This window comes from Triticum aestivum, chromosome 4A, assembly GCF_018294505.1.
Source record: "Triticum aestivum cultivar Chinese Spring chromosome 4A, IWGSC CS RefSeq v2.1, whole genome shotgun sequence".
NCBI lineage: Eukaryota > Viridiplantae > Streptophyta > Magnoliopsida > Poales > Poaceae > Triticum > Triticum aestivum.
Window position 1 is genome coordinate 312,636,816 of NC_057803.1, and position 18,389 is coordinate 312,655,204.

Sequence of the window (18,389 nt, forward strand, 5' to 3'; positions counted from 1 at the left end):
GGCAAGGATCCATGCATTGAACCTTTTTGCTTATGGGGCAATCAGATATTCATGAAGAAGCATCAAGTGAGGAAACTAATAAGGATTATTTGCAAAAATATATGAATGGTGGCAAGAAAATTATTTTTTTATGCTCTATCCAACACAACAGTGAGCTATAGGATGACAACTACAAACTCTACAGTTGTTGTGGGAAACCATGGGCACCTATGGGACCAAGGGTCCCTTGCCGGTTCAGTAGGGGGGATGTCACATTGCACAAAGAGCAGAAGAGCATGGGGCAGCATGACAGAGATCATGCAGGTGATTTTACCAAGGTTTGGGCCGCCGTGAGGTGTAAAAACCTACTCCTACTTTGGTGGATTGATGGTGGAAGAATGGTGGTGGAGCGTAGTACACCTGCTCTGCAGGATTGCCTAGAGGCGGTAGTGGCTACACGCGTATGAATGCGTGGGGTTCAACCTTCTAACCCTTTCTATGGTTGCCATGGGCCTCCTTTTATAGATTAAGTGGTCACCACAATGGCAAAGTTGTCATTATGCACTGATAAGATAGCAAACTGTGCTATCATACCTAACCCTGCAGGCTGACAAGGCACATAAAATGCAACGCTCGACGTAACATCGTCCCTTGCGCGGCAAGCCTTGCCGGGCTATCTTGCCAGCTTCACACCTGCTCGCTTGAAACATCGTAGGACGGGTGTCGCTTGTATGCTTGTCTTGTAGAAAGAAGCCGCCACATGGCGAATGGCTGCCACTTAGTCACTTTGCGGCTTGAAACCACACTGATTGACGACGTGGGTTGTGGCGGAGTAGTTGGCACTGGTGCATGTCGGTCCTACACAAACGGTTTAAATCCCCTTTCCGTGACGGCATTTGGAACCGTTGCCAAGTGAGTGTGGGCGATAGGGGTGTCCTTCCCACACGACCCAGAAACCGTCGGGGATAAGGCCCCTACAATACTCCTATTCGTTTCTACTCATGTTGCCATCGCAGTCGGTATTCTGTGGTGCTACGTTTACGATGCATGGCCCATCACAAACGGTTCACTATTATAGAACATGTATGATGCGCGGCCCATCACAAATGGTTCACCGTTAAGAAGATTAGCTAATCGTCGTATGAGTGTCGGACAGGATTACGAAACGTCGAACCATCATAACATCGTCGTACACAACAACTATCACACACACTATTCTATGGTGCAACGTTTACGATGCATACTTCATTAGAAACAGTTCATGGTTGCGAATTGTGTACGATAAGGCAACTAACACAAACGTTTAGTTTGCCCGCACCATTTGTGATATTGTCTGACATCGCACACGCTTTGCAAATGGCAACTGTGTGCATGCTTGCACACATCTCCTCTCTATGAACCATCTCGAATTATGGGGCATATCACAAACGTTCGTGTATTACCAACCATGTGTGCCATAACAACCTGGAGAGCGTAATTTCACTGTAATTTAATTGCTGCTTTTCCAAATTGTACCGGATTTGGATTTAAATTTGAATGTATGCTACAACTTTATTCATACCCATGAGGTTTAAACAACCAATGCATTATTTGATTCATATGTACATATGTTCAAGAATTACATAAGAACCAAATAAAGAATGATGAATCACAATTGTATACTTGTACTATTAAAGACAGTAAAGAAAGAGGCGAAATATATTCTCGTTGCTGAACAAGGTGAAGCGGAATGCCCATATTGTGCCCTCCTCCATGCAGAAGGCACGCACGACTCTAGTCCAACCCCTTGTGATGGCCGACCGCCCATCCTTCAAGGTCTTCATGAAAACATGTAGATAATCATCGTGTTCCGGTAGAAATACTTTAACCTTTGCATGCCCACCAATCATGTAGTTTGAGAGGTAATCTTGAGTAAACTGCTTTGGCAACCACTGCAAAGGAATAAGATTTCAGACATTGTCATCTAACACAACTCATTATGAGCAGTAAAAAGAAGGCTGCATAGTTCTTACTTACCATCCTGCAGTTCGATGTTGTCTTGGATAAAGTGTAAAGAAATAGTTTAATTGCCATCTTTGGACCCATTTTACTAACAATCTTTATCAGCTTCCTCACTTGATGTTGGTTCATCGATATCTCATTGTCCATACGCAGAAAGGGTCGAAACGCGGATCTTTACCAATGACATATGTACCTAAAAGCACCAATTAATATTAGAAGCTGAACAGCAATGGCACAATGATGTAGTACAACACTCTTTTATAATATGTCTATATACATCCGTATGTGGTAGTCCATTTGAAATATCTAAAAAGAACAAATATTTAGGAACGGAAGGAGTACCTTATAACATCCAATATACTCACGTATTAGATGAATTAACATCTTATATTATGGGCCGGAAGGAGTTTAGTTTGTTCTTAAAAATTATCCGTTGTTGTATCCACGGGTTACAGTTAGTTTGAGCTAGTTGCATCTATAACCCAGCCAAAAAAACTAGTATCCAACCCAAGAGGTGCTAATTGGAGCTAGTTGTCCTGGTGCATTTATTGTCAATCTAACCCTGCCATCCAAACAAATCTTTGGATGGAGTTAGTTTAGGGTTAGTAATGAGCTAGAAACTAACTCTAACCTCTAGCTAAGTTGAGTGTCCAAACAAGGCTATGTTGTTGTTGTTGTTGCTGCTGCTCTTCTACGTATATCTACACATCATTAGAACATTAATGTAACACTCTTCCTTGTTTCTATGTAGCCTAGGATTGCATATATATAACACTCTTCCTTGTTTCTATGTAGCCTAGGATTGCTAAGTTGAGTACAGTGCATGTTGCTATCTAGCCTCAGATATATTACATATGTCCCTAGTTAATCTAAGGAAAAATGGGTTGCATATATATTCAGTTAAAAGTCCGATTCACCGATTAGTCCCTTATGAGCTGCCGGGCTATACGGTACCAGCTACGGATATCCTGAACAGTGAGCAGATATAAGCCATAGGATGAAACTAACCTTGATGGAAAACAGCAGTCGTTCCCAAAATTGTCCTATGTAGGTACATCAAGAAGAATGTTATGCACAACAGGCTAAACATCAACCAAAATTACACATGGCAGACAAAATAATCTCCAAAAGATAGGTTCAGTGTGTAGGTTTAAGCATGCTAGTAAAGCAAAACAAGTGGAAAGGTGTGCTAACTGCAACAGGCCTAACATTTAACAACAAGCAAACATGGTCATCGAAACTGGTATTGTGCCGGTCTAAGTACACTGGTTATGGTTAAATAAAAATAGAAAGGCGTGTTAACTACAAGATGCAGCAACCAAATGTAGTCATTCATAGTGTTATTGTTGAAACTGGTACTGATGAAATTGAACTGCACAGTTCATACTTGCACATACAGAACATCACGTTGTGAATAACTGGAATAAATAGGGCATACTACGAACAACCAATGATAGCATTTGACATTGAACATATGCTAACTACAACCAACCGAACAATCAAAAAACTTTAAAAGAGGCATATGCTACCTATACCAGGCTTAACAGCAAGCAAATATATGCATTCCTATCGGTATATTTAAAACTGGATTGATGAAATGTACTGCACAGTAAATAATTGCACATATAGAGCATCACATTGTGAACAACTGAAATAAACAAATCATGGGTTTCCTCACTTCTCACAGATGGGTCCGTTCCCATGGGAAGAGCACGGACCCTGGATGGGCTCTATGTTGTCTCAGATGGGCTCCTTCCCCTTGGGAGAGCATGGCTATAGGGTGCCCTCCCTAATGTCGCAGATGGGCCCTTTCCCCTTGGAAGAGCAGATGGGCTCTTTCCCCTTGGAAGAGCCGGAGAGGGTGCCCTCCTCGTGGTAGCCGTCGAAGAGGTCTAAATTGGAAGCTGCGGATCCCAAGCCAGCGTCACATAACGTGTCCTTCCGAAATGACAAAAGGGGCTCGATGGCGATGTAGAATGGCAAATTGTTGAGAGCGAGCCAGAGGAGATCAGCGGCGGGGCCATGGATGAGATTGACGGCGGTTGAACACGAGGGGTTGGGGGAGGGCCACTTAACCTATGACACAGCTTGCCTCAGGGCGTCGCTGTCGATGACCTCGATGTCGTAGCTGGTTGACGAGACATGCCCGCATACTCTATCCCTCTGCTTGAGTGCCTGCCGCCAGTAAGGGTCGTCAGCTCCCTCAGCGATGTCGGGCGAAGAGACCGCTATACACCTCTTTTGGGCCAGTCGCTCCTCGAGCTCCACGGGAAGCGTAGCCGGGCTTAGGCTGCGATGCTCTAGAGTGGGGGATGGGGATGGGATGGGGATCTGTGGGAAAGGGGGTGTTTGGCAGGCGTCATCTAAGAAACTTAGGGCGCACTACACCACAACACTAATGCAAAGGCAGGTAATCTGCCGGGAGAAAGCCATTAAGAGGGCAGACAAACTGCCGGGAGAGTGTTTTTACCGGCAGATAGAACCGCCACTAGAACGGCTGCCGGGGATTACTTGTCCCGGCAGATAAACTATTCCCGGCAGTTTCTCTGCCCCTGCCTATATATCTACCTGAAGATCATTTTGTCCTGGCAGACTTGTCATAGCACGGGATCTATAATTGCGGGCAATGAAACTGCCGGCACAAACTAGTCTTCCCGGCAGTTAGTATGCCATCATGTTGTTTTCACTAGCAAACTAGTATACATATCTCTAATTTAATATCCACACTGCGTCAGGCAATCAAAACAAATCACAACTTATACATATAGTTTCAATCGAAGTTACATATAGGCCTCATTCAAAACCTTGAACTTCACAAATATTTTTAGACTAAAAAAAACCAGCTACAGCGGTAAACAAACTTTACATAAGCCGATAAGATTTCGAGTTTTCAAACTATGGCACACATGGTTTAAACTCAGCACATGGTTGCAACAATCCTGTGAAATTGTATTATTCAAATATGGCCACATGTCTCCAGCAGAAGAGTCATGAGCTTGCAATGCTTTGAAGGTATTACTGTAAAAAGAACCATTACGTAGACATCCAAGTTGACTGGTACAACTACTATCATGTAGAAACATCTTCCAGTGACGATACCAACCTGAATAGATAAGATAGTACAACTGCTATGAGCTAATAACTTCGGTTAATGAGCTATATTGTAGCACTTAAAAAATGGACATAGGCTTAGATAGCAAATAGATACTTTGATAATAAAAATTTTACAAACAAAAAAGCAAACCATAGTGACATTTTCAAAGAAAGTAGCTTACAACTACATATGGAAGCTCACATGTTTTCAAACTTCCCATGTGTATCTATACCAATCTTATTGCAGTTGAGTATGAATTCACAAGTATTGATAATTTCCATTACAATTCAAGCTATGTTTAAAAATTACAGGAGATGCTTCCTTCCGCACAAACAACACAGGTTCATGCATAATGTGTATATAATTATGAAAGATAGATCATGCAAGACCATGATGAAATATGGAAGCATGATGCTAGTTGATGGACGATTCAAATGAAAAACAAGGATATATGTTTCTTTTAATGAAAAGTAAAATATAAGGAACGACCATCTCTACGTTCAAGACAACCCTAAAAAGTGATAGCCTTTTGCCCTGTGATGCAAAAAGAGCGAAGCCACCACGCAAGATACATATATCATTGACAACTTTAGTATTAAGAGGAAGTTGTATTGTACGAGATTCACGGTTGGATAGCGTGCTAGCCTGTTCACATTCAAAATTTACTATAAGGTGTTGCAAAAGCTTAGCGGTGATATCCATTAATTTGGCAATGAACAAGATTTAAATGTACCCTTCTAAGAACATGTTCTCCGCCTACACAAGGCACCTTCCTAGATTCTTCATTAATGTTTCTCCCTTTATCCAAATCAAGTTGACCATGTGACCATAACCGGGACATTATTAACTTAAAAGAAGTAAACACACAAATATATCTAAACTGGATCTGATTTGCTGGATTTCCAATTAAATGGTGAACTTTCTAACGATGCTTCCTATGAATCTTGATATGTACTTTTTAGAATCCTATTAATAATTAGATATGAGTAGAAAGGAAAAAGCACCTCTCGGTGATTCAGTCACTGCTTGTATGCTTTCATCTGATGGGTTATTACATCACAATCGATTATTCAAAACAAAGTATGCAACTCCTACAATTGACTGTAATGTAACAATCAGATGCAACTAAGGAGCAGCTACAAAAGTAAAGTAATTTTTTAAACACAGTTGGAACTCGATTTACCTCTGAACATTACATAAGCCATAGTTCTCATGCATCTTATTTCTTAGCTATTAGAGGATAAAATAAAATTGTGTACGTTCAAGGGATCATAAACGACATACATCAAAAAACATCAAAACCTTTCTTCGAGGACAGGCTAAAGGAACGTCAGTATAGCATACAATCTACAAACTACAATTACCTGTATAGTGGGATGTTAAAAATGAACAGAACTACATACATATAAAGGTGCTTCCTTTTCATATGCTGCTTAGCTCACACGAAAAGCTAAACACTTTTTTCTCGACTTGAGATTCTTGACAAAAGTAAGGTTCAGTCAGTGTATGTGAGGACATCTGATATGTGCAACAAAGTATATACTTTTGCATGTACCTAAGATGGTATTGCTCAAAGCGGAGGAAGACCCTCTGATCTCCTCTATATATCATTACTTCGACACCTAAACGTTGCCCTTATTTTTCTCGAAAGAATTTTTACATATGAAATCAATATATGTAAAGAAAACTGGAATAAGAACCAAACATCCACATGAAGGAAGCACTTGTTTATTTCTAGCTATCTCTGTACCCAAAATGATCAAACATGTATTTATTTATAGCAAAGTTGAATAAAAAACAACCGTAGGTGCAAGAAAGCACTTACAAATATCTTAGCTTACTCCTAGCTAGCTTTCTGCCCAAAAGAAAAAAATCATATCTATATGACTATATCTGGAGCATACCTCAATTAATTGAATCCATCTTAGGCAAAAGCAGCACCATGGACGCAGCCAACCTACAGTGTCTCCTATCTCCTTTAGCAAACAAATCAAGCATTAAAAGCGAAGCAAATGCAAAAGGAACCCAAACATGGCCAAAACAACACAAGAACTATGTTGTTGGCTAGAACCTAAAAACGAACAGAAGACTTCGCTGCCCTACCTAATTTCTACTTTGATGTTGTTATTACTAAAATGACCATATGTTTCAGGTCAGACAAGATACCAGGCAGCAACTATTAGTAGAACATGTAGTACATAGTCGTATAGGCTGAATGTTTACAGCTGAAAATAGCACTTTGTAATAGATATTTACAAGTAAAACAAAGTGGCAACTGTTGCTAGAGCGGTCTGCACTGGCTAAGGTTGACGTTCCAGATACATTCTTCCATCCGAGTGCTCTGCTATTTTCTTCAAAGCAGAGGAAGAAGATTTGGCATATGTGCTCGACCATGTGGTGTCATTAATCATTGAAATTTTTAAATGGTATTACCTGTCATTCTGAGACACCAACATCTATTAACTTATGATTCTGCAAGGCACACACATAAGTAAATGTAAGCACAAGTTTCTCACAAGTATGTCAAGGGCCATTGCTACGTTAACAGAAAAGAACAGAAAGAAATACAATGGAAGAGGAAGCACCAGGGACCATACCTCAGGCTCGAAGTACAAGAAGGGGAGGCCGGAGCAGCATGAACTGGGGTAGTACGGATGAAGGACGACGGGCTGGAGAGCATGACGTGACCAGGGGCGGAGGAGCACGCACAGGAGGAGGACGACCAGGAGGGGCCGGCGGCGCCAAACCTATCTCGCTGCACGCCCATCTCGGCAGTTCAAGAGAGGTGCAAGGAGATGTTGCAGCCCAGGGAGAAAGCATGGAGGGAGCGGCGACATTTGGGCGGCGCTAGGGATGCGGCGGAGGGCGGATCAGATCTACGGACCATGGTACTTGACGACGGCGGAGGAGGTAGCTCGGCGACAGCGGTGGTCCAGGAGGAAGGTTGGTGCGATGGGTGGTCGAGGGATGCTGGCGTCGGGCGGCGGAGGGCGGTCGGTGGCGGCTAGGGTCAAAGTAGAAGGGATTTGGGCTAGATCTGGTCGGGACAACGGTAGTAGGGTCGTAACAGAAGGCATTTTGGGCTTTCTAGCGCGCGCTTTCGTGGTAGCGCGCTGTTGGGCCCAATTATTTCGTTTTCACACCATGAACAGTTCCTGGCAGATAATGGGCCCAGATTTAGTTCTCCCGGTAGATAAAATGACATAAATGATGGATATGAACGCCGACAGTAAATATGTCCTTGTTGCTCAATTTCTACCGGCAGTTTTTCTACCTGGAAGGACTTGTGCCGGTGGTTAAATGATCCCTGGCAGTTTGTTTGCCTTTATATTTGTATTTCTCCCGGCAGTTAACTACCCCTAATCAAGTGTTGTGGTGTAGTGGCGGCCTGGGTATGGATATCGGTGGTTCTCACTTGTCACAGATGGGCTCGTTCCCGTGGGAAGAGCATGGACCCTGGATGCGCTCCATGTTGTCACAGATGGGCTCCTTCCCCTTGGAAGAGCACGGCCGTAGGGTGCCCTCCCTAATGTCGCAGACGGGCCCTTTCCCCTTGGAAGAGCAGATGGGCTCTTTCCCCTTGGAAGAGCCGGAGAGGGTGCCCTCCTCGTGGTAGCCGTCGATGAGGTCTGAATTGGAAGCTGTGGATCCCAAGCCAGCGTCACATAACGTGTCCTTCCGAAATGACAAAAGGGGCTCGATGGCGATGTAGAATGGCAAATTGTTGAGAGCGAGCCAGAGGAGATCAGCGGCGGGGCCATGGATGAGATTGGCGGCGGTTGAACACGAGGGGTTGGGGGAGGGCCACTTAACCTATGACACAACTCGCCTCAGGGCGTCGCTGTCAATGACCTCAATGTCGTAGATGGTCGACGAGACATGCCCGCATACTCTAGCCCTCTGCTTGAGTGCCTGCCGCCAGTAAGGGTCGTCAGCTCCCTCAGTGATGTCAGGCGAAGAGACCGCTATACACCTCTTTTGGGCTAGTCGCTCCTCGAGCTCCACGGGAAGCGTAGCCGGGCTTAGGCTGCGATGCTCTAGAGTGGGGGATGGGGATGGGATGTGGATCTGTGGGAAAGGGGGTGTTTGGCATGCATCATCTAAGAAACTCAAGATGCACTACACCACACCACTATTGCAAAGACAGGTAATCTGCCGGGAGAAAGCCATTAAGAGGGCAGACAAACTGCCGGGAGAGTGTTTTTACCGGCAGATAGAACCGCCACTAGAACGGCTGCCGGGGATTACTTGTCCTGGCAGATAAACTATTCCCGGAAGTTTCTTTGCCCCGACCTATATATCTGCCGGCAGATCATTTTGTCCTGGCAGACTTGTCATAGCACGGGATCTATAATTGTGGGCAGTGAAACTGCCGGCACAAACTAGTCTTCCCGGTAGTTAGTATGCCATCATGTTGTTTTCACTAGAAAACTAGTATACATATCTCTAATTTAATATCCACACTGCGTTAGGCAATCAAAACAGATCACAACTTATACATATAGCTTCAATCGAAGTTACATATAGGCCTCATTCAAAACCTTGAACTTCACAAATATTTTTAGACTGAAAAAACCAATACTTCAACATCCATACATGCGTTCGGTAGCAACCAGCTACAGCGGTAAACAAACTTTACATAAGCTGATAAGATTTCGAGTCTTCAAACTATGGTACACACATGGTTTAAGCTCAGCACGTGGTTGCAACCATCCTGTGAAATTGTATTATTCGAAGATGGCCACATGTCTCCAGCAGAAGAGTCATGAGCTTGCAATGCTTTGAAGGTATTACTGTAAAAAGAACCATTACGTAGACATCCAAGTTGACTGGTACAACTACTATCATGTAGAAACATCTTCGAGTGACGATACCAACCTGAATAGATAAGATAGTACAACTGCTATGAGCAAATAACTTTGGTTAATGAGCTATATTGGAGCACATAAAAAATGGACATAGGCTCAGACAGCAAATAGATAATTTCATAATAATAATTTTGCAAACAAAAAAGCAAACCATAGTGACATTTTCAAAGAAAGTAGCATACAACTACATATGGCAGCTGACATGTTTTCAAACTTCCCATGTGTATCTATACCAATCTTATTATAGTTGAGTATGAATTCACAAGTATTGATACTTTCCATTACAATTCAAGCTATGTTTAAACATTACAGGAGATGCTTCCTTCCGCACAAACAACACAGGTTCATGCATAATGTGTATATAATTATGAAAGATAGATCATGCAAGACCATGAAGAAATCTGGAAGCATGATGCTAGTTGATGGACGAATCAAATGAAAAACAAGGATATGTGTTTCTTTTAAAGAAAAGTAAAATATAAGGAACCACCATCTCTATGTTCAAGACAACCCTAAAAAGTGATAGCCTTTTGCCCTGTGATGCTAAAAGAGCGGAACCACCAGGCAAGATACATATATCATTGACAACTTTAGTATCAAGAGGAAGTCGTATTGTACGAGATTCACGGTTGGATAGCGTGCTAGCCTGTTCACATTCAAAATTTACTATAAGGTGTTGCAAAAGCTTAGCGGTGATATCCATTAATTTGGCAATGAACAAGATTTAAATGTACCCTTCTAAGAACATGTTCTCCGCCTACACAAGGCACCTTCCTAGATTCTTCATTAATGTTTCTCCCTTTATCCAAATCAAGTTGACCATGTGACCATAACCGGGACATAATTAACTTAAAAGAAGTAAACACACAAATATATCTAAACTGGATCTGATTTGCTGGATTTCCAATTAAATGGTGAACTTTCTAACGATGCTTCCTATGAATCTTGATATGTACTTTTTAGAATCCTATTAATAATTAGATATGAGTAGAAAGGAAAAAGCACCTCTCGGTGATTCAGTCACTGCTTGTATGCTTTCATCTGATGGGTTATTACATCACGATCGATTAGTCAAAACAAAGTATGCAACTCCTACAACTGACTGTAATGTAACAATCAGATGCAACTAAGGAGCAGCTACAAAAGTAAAGTAATTTTTTAAACACAGTTGGAACTCGATTTACCTCTGAACATTACATAAGCCATAGTTCTCATGCATCTTATTTCTTAGCTATTAGAGGAGAAAATAAAATTGTGTACGTTCAAGGGATCATAAACGACATACATCAAAAGACATCAAAACCTTTCTTCGAGGACAGCCTAAAGGCACGTCAGTATAGCATACAATCTACAAACTACAATTACCTATATAGTGGGATGTTAAGAATGAACAAAACTACATACATATAAAGGTGCTTCCTTTTCATATGCTGCTTAGCTCACACGGAAAGCTAAACACTTTTTTCTCGGCGTGAGGTTCTCGACAAAAGTAAGGTTCAGTCCATGTATGTGAGGACATCTGATATGTGCAACAAAGTATATACTTTGGCATGTACCTAAGATGGTATTTCTCAAAGCATAGGAAGACCCTCTGATCTCCTGTGTATATCATTACTTTGACACCTAAACGTTGGCCTTATTTTTCTCGAAAGAATTTTTACATATGAAATCAATATATGTAAGGAAAACTGAAATAAGAACCAAACATCCACATGAAGGAAGCACTTGTTTATTTCTAGCTAGCTCTATACCCAAAATGATCAAACATGTATTTATTTATAGCAAAGTTGAATAAGAAAACAACCGCAGGTGCAAGAAAGCACTTACAAATATCTTAGCTTACTCCTAGCTAGCTTTCTGCCCAAAAGAAAAAAAATCATATCTATATGACTATATATGGAGCATACCTCAATAACTTGAATCCATCTTAGGCAAAAGCAGCACCGTGGACACAGCCAACCTGCAGTGTCTCCTATCTCCTTTAGCAGACAAATCAAGCATTAAAAGGGAAGCAAATGCAAAAGGAACCCAAACATGGCCAAAACAACACAAGAACTATGTTGTTGGCTAGAACCTAAAAACGAACAGAAGACTTCGCTGCCCAACCTAATTTCTACTTTGATGTTGCTATTACTAAAATGACCATATGTTTCAGGTCAGACAAGATACCAGGCAGCAATTATTAGTAAAACATGCAGTACATAGTCGTATAGGCTGAATGTTTACAGCTGAAAATAGCACTTTGTAATAGATATTTACATGTAAAACAAAGCGGCAACTGTTGCTAGAGCGGTCTGCACTGGCTAAGGCTGACGTTCCAGATACATTCTTCCATTCGAGTGCTCTGCTATTTTCTTCGAAGCAGAGGAAGGAGATTTGGCATATGTGCTCGACCATGTGGTGTCATTAATCATTGAAATTTTTAAATGGTATTACCTGTCATTCTGAGACACCAACATCTATTAACTTATGATTCTGCAAGGCACACACATAAGTAAATGTAAGCACAAGTTTCTCACAAGTATGTCAAGGGTCATTGCTAAGTTAACAGAAAAGAACAGAAAGAAATACAATGGAACAGGAAGCACCAGGGACCATACCTCGGGCTCGAAGTACGAGAAGGGGAGGCCGGAGCAGCAGGAACTGGGGTAGTACGGATGAAGGACGATAGGCTGGAGAGCATGACGTGACCAGGGGCGGAGGAGCACACACAGGAGGAGTACGACCAGGAGGGGCCGGCGACGCCAAACCTATCTCGCTGCACGCCCATCTCGGCAGTTCGAGAGAGGTGCAAGGAGATGTTGCAGCCCAGGGAGAAAGCATGGAGGGAGCGGTGACATTTGGGCGACGCTAGGGATGCGGCGGAGGGCGGATCAGATCTGCGGACGATGGTACTTGACGGCGTCGGAGGAGGTTGCTCGGCAGCAGCGGTGGTCCGTGAGGAAGGTTGGTGCGATGTGTGGTCGAGGGCTGCTGGGGTCGGGCGGCGGAGGGCGGTCGATGGCGGCTAGGGTCAAAGCAGAAGGGATTTGGGCTAGATCTGGCCGGGACGACGGTACTAGGGTCACAACAGAAGGCGTTTTGGGCTTTCTAGCGCGTGCTTTCGTGGTAGCGCGCTGTTGGGCCCAATTATTTCGTTTCGCGTCATGAACAGTTCCCGGCAGATAATGGTCCCAGATTTAGTTCTCCCTGCAGATAAAATGACATAAATGGTGGATATGAACGCCGACAGTAAATATGTCCTTGTTGCTCAATTTCTACCAGCAGTTTTTCTGCCTAGAAGGACTTTTGCCGGCGGTTAAATGATCCCCGATAGTTTGTTTGCCTTTATATTTGTATTTCTCCCAGCAGTTAACTGCCCCTAATCAAGTGTTGTGGTGTAGTGGCGACCTGGGTATGGATATCGGTGAGTATGCTGCAGAGGCAAACCGACAGATGTTGACAATGGAGGCCTTACGGCGGCAGCATTGGCAGGGACTTTGCTAGGGTTTCGTGCGAGGGAGGGGGTGTGTGTGTGTGCACGCACGCCCGAGTAGGTTTTTGTGTGTGTGTGTGGAGGGGGGCGGGGCATGGGGTGTTCGAGGAAATGACGCGGGTACTGAAAATTTTACTACGCGGGAGTCAAACGCGGGAGTGAAATGGCGGGCTATTGAAAATTTTGATGATAGTGCATCGCACATGGTCCGGCGATAACAACCGTGTGTTATGAAAAAGAAAAACCCTCGAAGCGGGCAGATATTTTTGAGAGGGGGAGCCTCGTGGAGCCCAATGTACTGTGCGGATGTGTGCGTGACAGGTGCACCTGCGTGGCACATGGTTAGTTTGAGTGAACCATCTCTGTTGCGTCATCCAACTTGTCTAATGTTCATAAATTTGGCAAAAACTAACGCGGGAGAGGGTCAAAACACGAACACACTTTCATGTGGACCAAATTTATGTATCAAAAGGGTGGTTTGATTTTCAAATACCAAATGCAACTTCGATGTGGCACCTCTCTCACAAATCTTACGGTATTGTTTGCTCCCACCCTCTCGTGTCGGCACGAAGGGAATCCTAAGCTATGAATGCATGCCCCCTCCCCCTCAACCGAGGTTCACATAGAAAAGTGCGAAGTAGCTAGCAGCCCCCTCCTCCCTCGTGTCGGCACGAAGGAAATCCAAAGCTATATATGAATGCATGCCCCCTCCCCCTCAACCGAGGTTCACCTAGCAAAGTGCGAAGTAGCTAGCAGCCCCCGTCCAGCCTCGTGTCATCACGAAGGGAATCCTGAGCTATATATGAATGCATGCCCCACCCCAACCGAGGTTCACCGTAGCAAAGTGTGAAGTAGCTAGCAGCCCCCTCCCTCGTGTCGGCACGAAGGGAATCACAAGATATGAATGCATGCCCGCCAACCGAGGTTCACCTAGCAAAGTGTGAATTATAGATAGCAGCCCCCCTCCCTCATGTCGGCATGAAGGGATTCCTAAGCTATGAAGGCAGGCCCCCCAACCGAGGTTCACCTAGCAAAGTGTGAAGTAGCTAGCATCCCCCCTCCCTCGTGTCAGCATGAAGGGAATCCTCGCTAAGCTATGAATGCATGCCCTCCCCTCCAACCGAGGTTCACCCTAGCAAAGTGCGAAGTAGCTAACAGCCACCCCTCCCTTGTGTTGGACGAAGGTAATCCTAAGCTATGTACGCACATGCCCCCCCAACCGAGGTTCACCTAGCAAAGTGCAAAGTAGCTAGCAGCCCCCCCTCGTGTCGCCACAAAGGGAATCCTATGCTATGAGCATGCCCCCTCCCCCCAACCAAGGTTCACCTAGCAAAGTGCGAAGTAGCTAGCAGCCCCACCCCCCTTGTGTCGCCACGAAGGGAATCCTAATTAAGCTATGAATGCATGCCCCCCAACCGAGGTTCACCTAGCAAAGTGCGATGTAGCAACCTCCCCCCCCCCCCCCCCCCCGCCACACATGCACTTCCAGTCGGCGGGCCAGAGAGGCATATATCTCACCAAGATGGATCATAAAACGGACCAAGAATAATCCACCTTGGTTGTACAACCTCTCTCTTATTGTTGGTCAAAGTGATGGCCATCCATGCGACCCCGGTAATGGGCTAGCTGCCAATAATCACGCAAGTAGCTAGTCCCTGAATGCAACCAGTGCATGTGTGTGGCCCAAACATATGTATGGAGAGGTGTGTTTTTTAGCAACAATGAACAACTTTGATGTGGCACCGTGATTTCGAACTAGAAATCCCCACACTGAGTGAGGGTTAGGTTGACGATGCATATGTATGTTACACCACACTTCAAACCAATGACGGGGATTCATATATGCATGCACGCGTGCATAGTATATGTGCTCAAACTTAACTAGGTCCGAATCTCACCATGACCTATACCACGATAACACTAACCAAATGAAGAATCTGCCATGGTAACGTATCTTGTCGCCGATAACCACGCGAGGGAGTGTATCGTTTGAAGGCAACCACTCTATGCATATGTATGGAGGTGATGCATGCATGCATGTTTGAATACACAACATTGATCTGGCGCGTGTGTCAAAAATCATACACTAGCTCCCCACACAGAGCGAGATCGGTTCATGATGGTGTCATTGTACTAGCCACTTCGACTCGATGGGAGGGATTCATGAGTACGCATGCATATGTGTGTGCTCAAAGTGTATCATGCATGTCATCCCAGAGAAAAATAATAATCCCCTCCTAAGTCAAATGAACCTCTCTTGTTGTCAGGCAAAAAGAAGAGATGGACCAAGCGGGCCCATAGATGGAAAGTATCAATATCGCTGATAACCGCTTAAGTGGGTGCGAGAGGACAACCACCACCGATTTGCATGTGGGACAAACATATGTATGTTGAATACCCAAAATGCACAACTTTGATGTGCCACATGCCTCAACAACTATAAACTATGCACCCACACAGAGCGAGGTTCATATAAAGCGTACTACATATGATGGTCCCCTTCCCCCCTCTTCACCGCATACTATATGCTCCTGACGAAATATATGTACAACCCAAAAAATCCTCATCGATGGTGAAATTAATTAACCTCACCCGATGTAGGTCAAAGTGATGCATGCATGCATCGATGATGGCCTCGTGGGCTCACAGATGGAAGCGTCACAGGTGAGTGTCCTAGCTAGGATATATATGCATGTGGCCCAAAAAGGTGTTGTGTGATGTTTGAATAACCAATTTCACAATTTTGATGTGGCATGTGCCTCGGTAACCAAAAAGTCCCGACAATGAGTGAGTGTACTTGTTCACGGACGCATACGTATAGTATATATGCTAGTCCCCTCCCACCTCTTCGACGCGTAGTATATACCACCATAACACAAACAAAAAAGAATATACCTTGCTGGTCAAATTAACCTCACTGCCGGCTGTTCATCAAAGTGATGGACGATGACCTCGCGGGCCCACAGAAAGCGTCACACGCGAGTATCGAGTGTCGTGTAGGACAACCACCGACTGCATGTGGCCAAAACATTTATGTATGAAAGGGTTGGGTAATGTTTTAAATAACGATTTCACGACTCTGATGTGGCACCAGCCTGCCTAACAAAATGGCCAACCCACATGGTGGCTCACAAGTCGTAGTGTACTACGAGCCACCCGCCACCCGCAGACGCACACACCCACACACACACCGCGAATCCACCGCAACTATGATGCATGTTAAATTAATTATCTCGCGGTGAACATACATGTTACCAAAGGAGGGATGTTTTAATTTCAAAAAATTCACAGAGATCATTAAGACGTTTTAGTACATTGCTTGATTGATTTTCTATGGGTATAATGTGCAAAAATAAAATTTGAGCCACATGCACACGTGACAATGCACCTAAATGGATTGCAAAAATACATATGTCTCACTAGGTGCATGTTTACTCCCCGTGCAACAAATTTCAAACATTGAGAATCTTTATTTTGAAATTCTAGTACATCCAGAACTTATTCGAAGTTCATGAAACTTATCGTGTTGTCATATGGACACCAATACAAAGTGGCATTGTACTTTTTATTTGTCAAATTTGAGACCAGTTTTGATGTAATCTTTATCTAATTAAAGACGTGAGATTATTAATAATTGGGAACCAATATCCCAAACGGATTATTTATTTGAACCGTGAGCATTAGACCAACAATGGATACATGCCATGCTTCAGTTAAGCAATAAAGCGGCAACATTAATCATCCAAATAGAAAAACAATATATGTCCCGCCGTGCGACCCGTGTGGCGTGCGTGCAGGTGTGAGTCGACGGAGGCGTGCTCGCTGCGCAGTGTCATCGGGAGGCGTGCGAGTAGCTGTGTGAAACTTTGGTAGGCATGCCAGCAGTTTGGTGTGCAGGCTCACCGGGAGGCGAGCCATGGGTTTGACCGCCGCCCGCCTCTCTCCCACAACTCCCACTACTCCATATTAATGGTGCGCCCGAGCGGCCGCACCCCCCATCCTCGCTACGCGCACACAATCCTCTCTCTCTGCTTGCAACCTCGACGCCGCTCTCAGTCCTGATAGCCGTTAGTGCATGAGGATGTCGCCGAAGCGCCCCATCGAAGGGACTGGCGACACCGGGGCTGCTAAAGCACCAGAGCACAGCATGGAGATGGAGACATAGGTTGCCATCACCGCCGGCGAGTTTTCTCTGCACCCTGACGTCGTCGACGGTGTTGAGCTTCCACAGCCGGAGGCGGAGTTCCACACCGACTCCGATGACCACTCCGGCGAGGACTCCGATGACCACTCCAGCGATGCCTCCGACGACCACTCCGGTGACGACTCCGATGACGATGGACAGCTGGTTAGTCATCTATACCCATTTATGTGTCAAATAGATCATAGGGTTTCTCTTGTTACTCCTGCCTTCCCCTTTTTGGAATAGAAATCCTATGGTTATGTTCTCCCAATCCAAGAAATTTGAGTATGTTTCATTAGATCAGTGTAGTGTATTGATCGTTTGAATGGTACAGGTGATAAGTGATAAGTTGTTTGATCTGTGCAAATGATTTCTGCTAGTAATCCGAATAGGTTTAGTGTTCGTGCTAATAATTCCTAGCCAGGACTTGACAAGTGATTTTGAATGACCTACCTATGTTTGTGCCATTATTTTCTTCAAGATTGGTCTATACATAGACGACTGGGCTTAAAAATCAAACCATAATCTCTGGATATGTATAAACAAATAGCCATAAATTCCTAACCCTACTTCATGGAATGTGAACATTGATTTGATGCCAAATTTGTTTTACTATTTGTACAGGTGCTGTTTGACGATGTCGACAGCGAGGATGAAGATGTCCAGCGGAGGTACAATAGGCAAATCCTGAGGGAGCTTTATGCAGGAATGCATAACAGGCGTATTAGGACCTGGAACGGCGGCTATGGATGCCCATTTTGCAACCAGAAGCTTCATGACGCATATCTA

At 44.2% G+C, this 18,389-nt stretch overlaps 2 long non-coding RNA genes across 2 annotated transcripts; both read right to left on the reverse strand.

The window, feature by feature from the left end:
* Positions 1-4,711: 4,711 nt before the first annotated feature.
* On the reverse strand, positions 4,712-8,113 carry LOC123086019 (uncharacterized). The gene is made up of 3 exons (XR_006440284.1): positions 7,672-8,113; positions 6,979-7,546; positions 4,712-5,083 (listed from the first exon to the last, which is right to left on the reverse strand). It is a non-coding gene; the product is annotated as an uncharacterized lncRNA (long non-coding RNA).
* Positions 8,114-9,558: 1,445 nt separating this feature from the next.
* Positions 9,559-12,996, reverse strand: LOC123086020 (uncharacterized). The gene is made up of 3 exons (XR_006440285.1): positions 12,543-12,996; positions 11,850-12,417; positions 9,559-9,952 (listed from the first exon to the last, which is right to left on the reverse strand). It is a non-coding gene; the product is annotated as an uncharacterized lncRNA (long non-coding RNA).
* Positions 12,997-18,389: the final 5,393 nt, after the last annotated feature.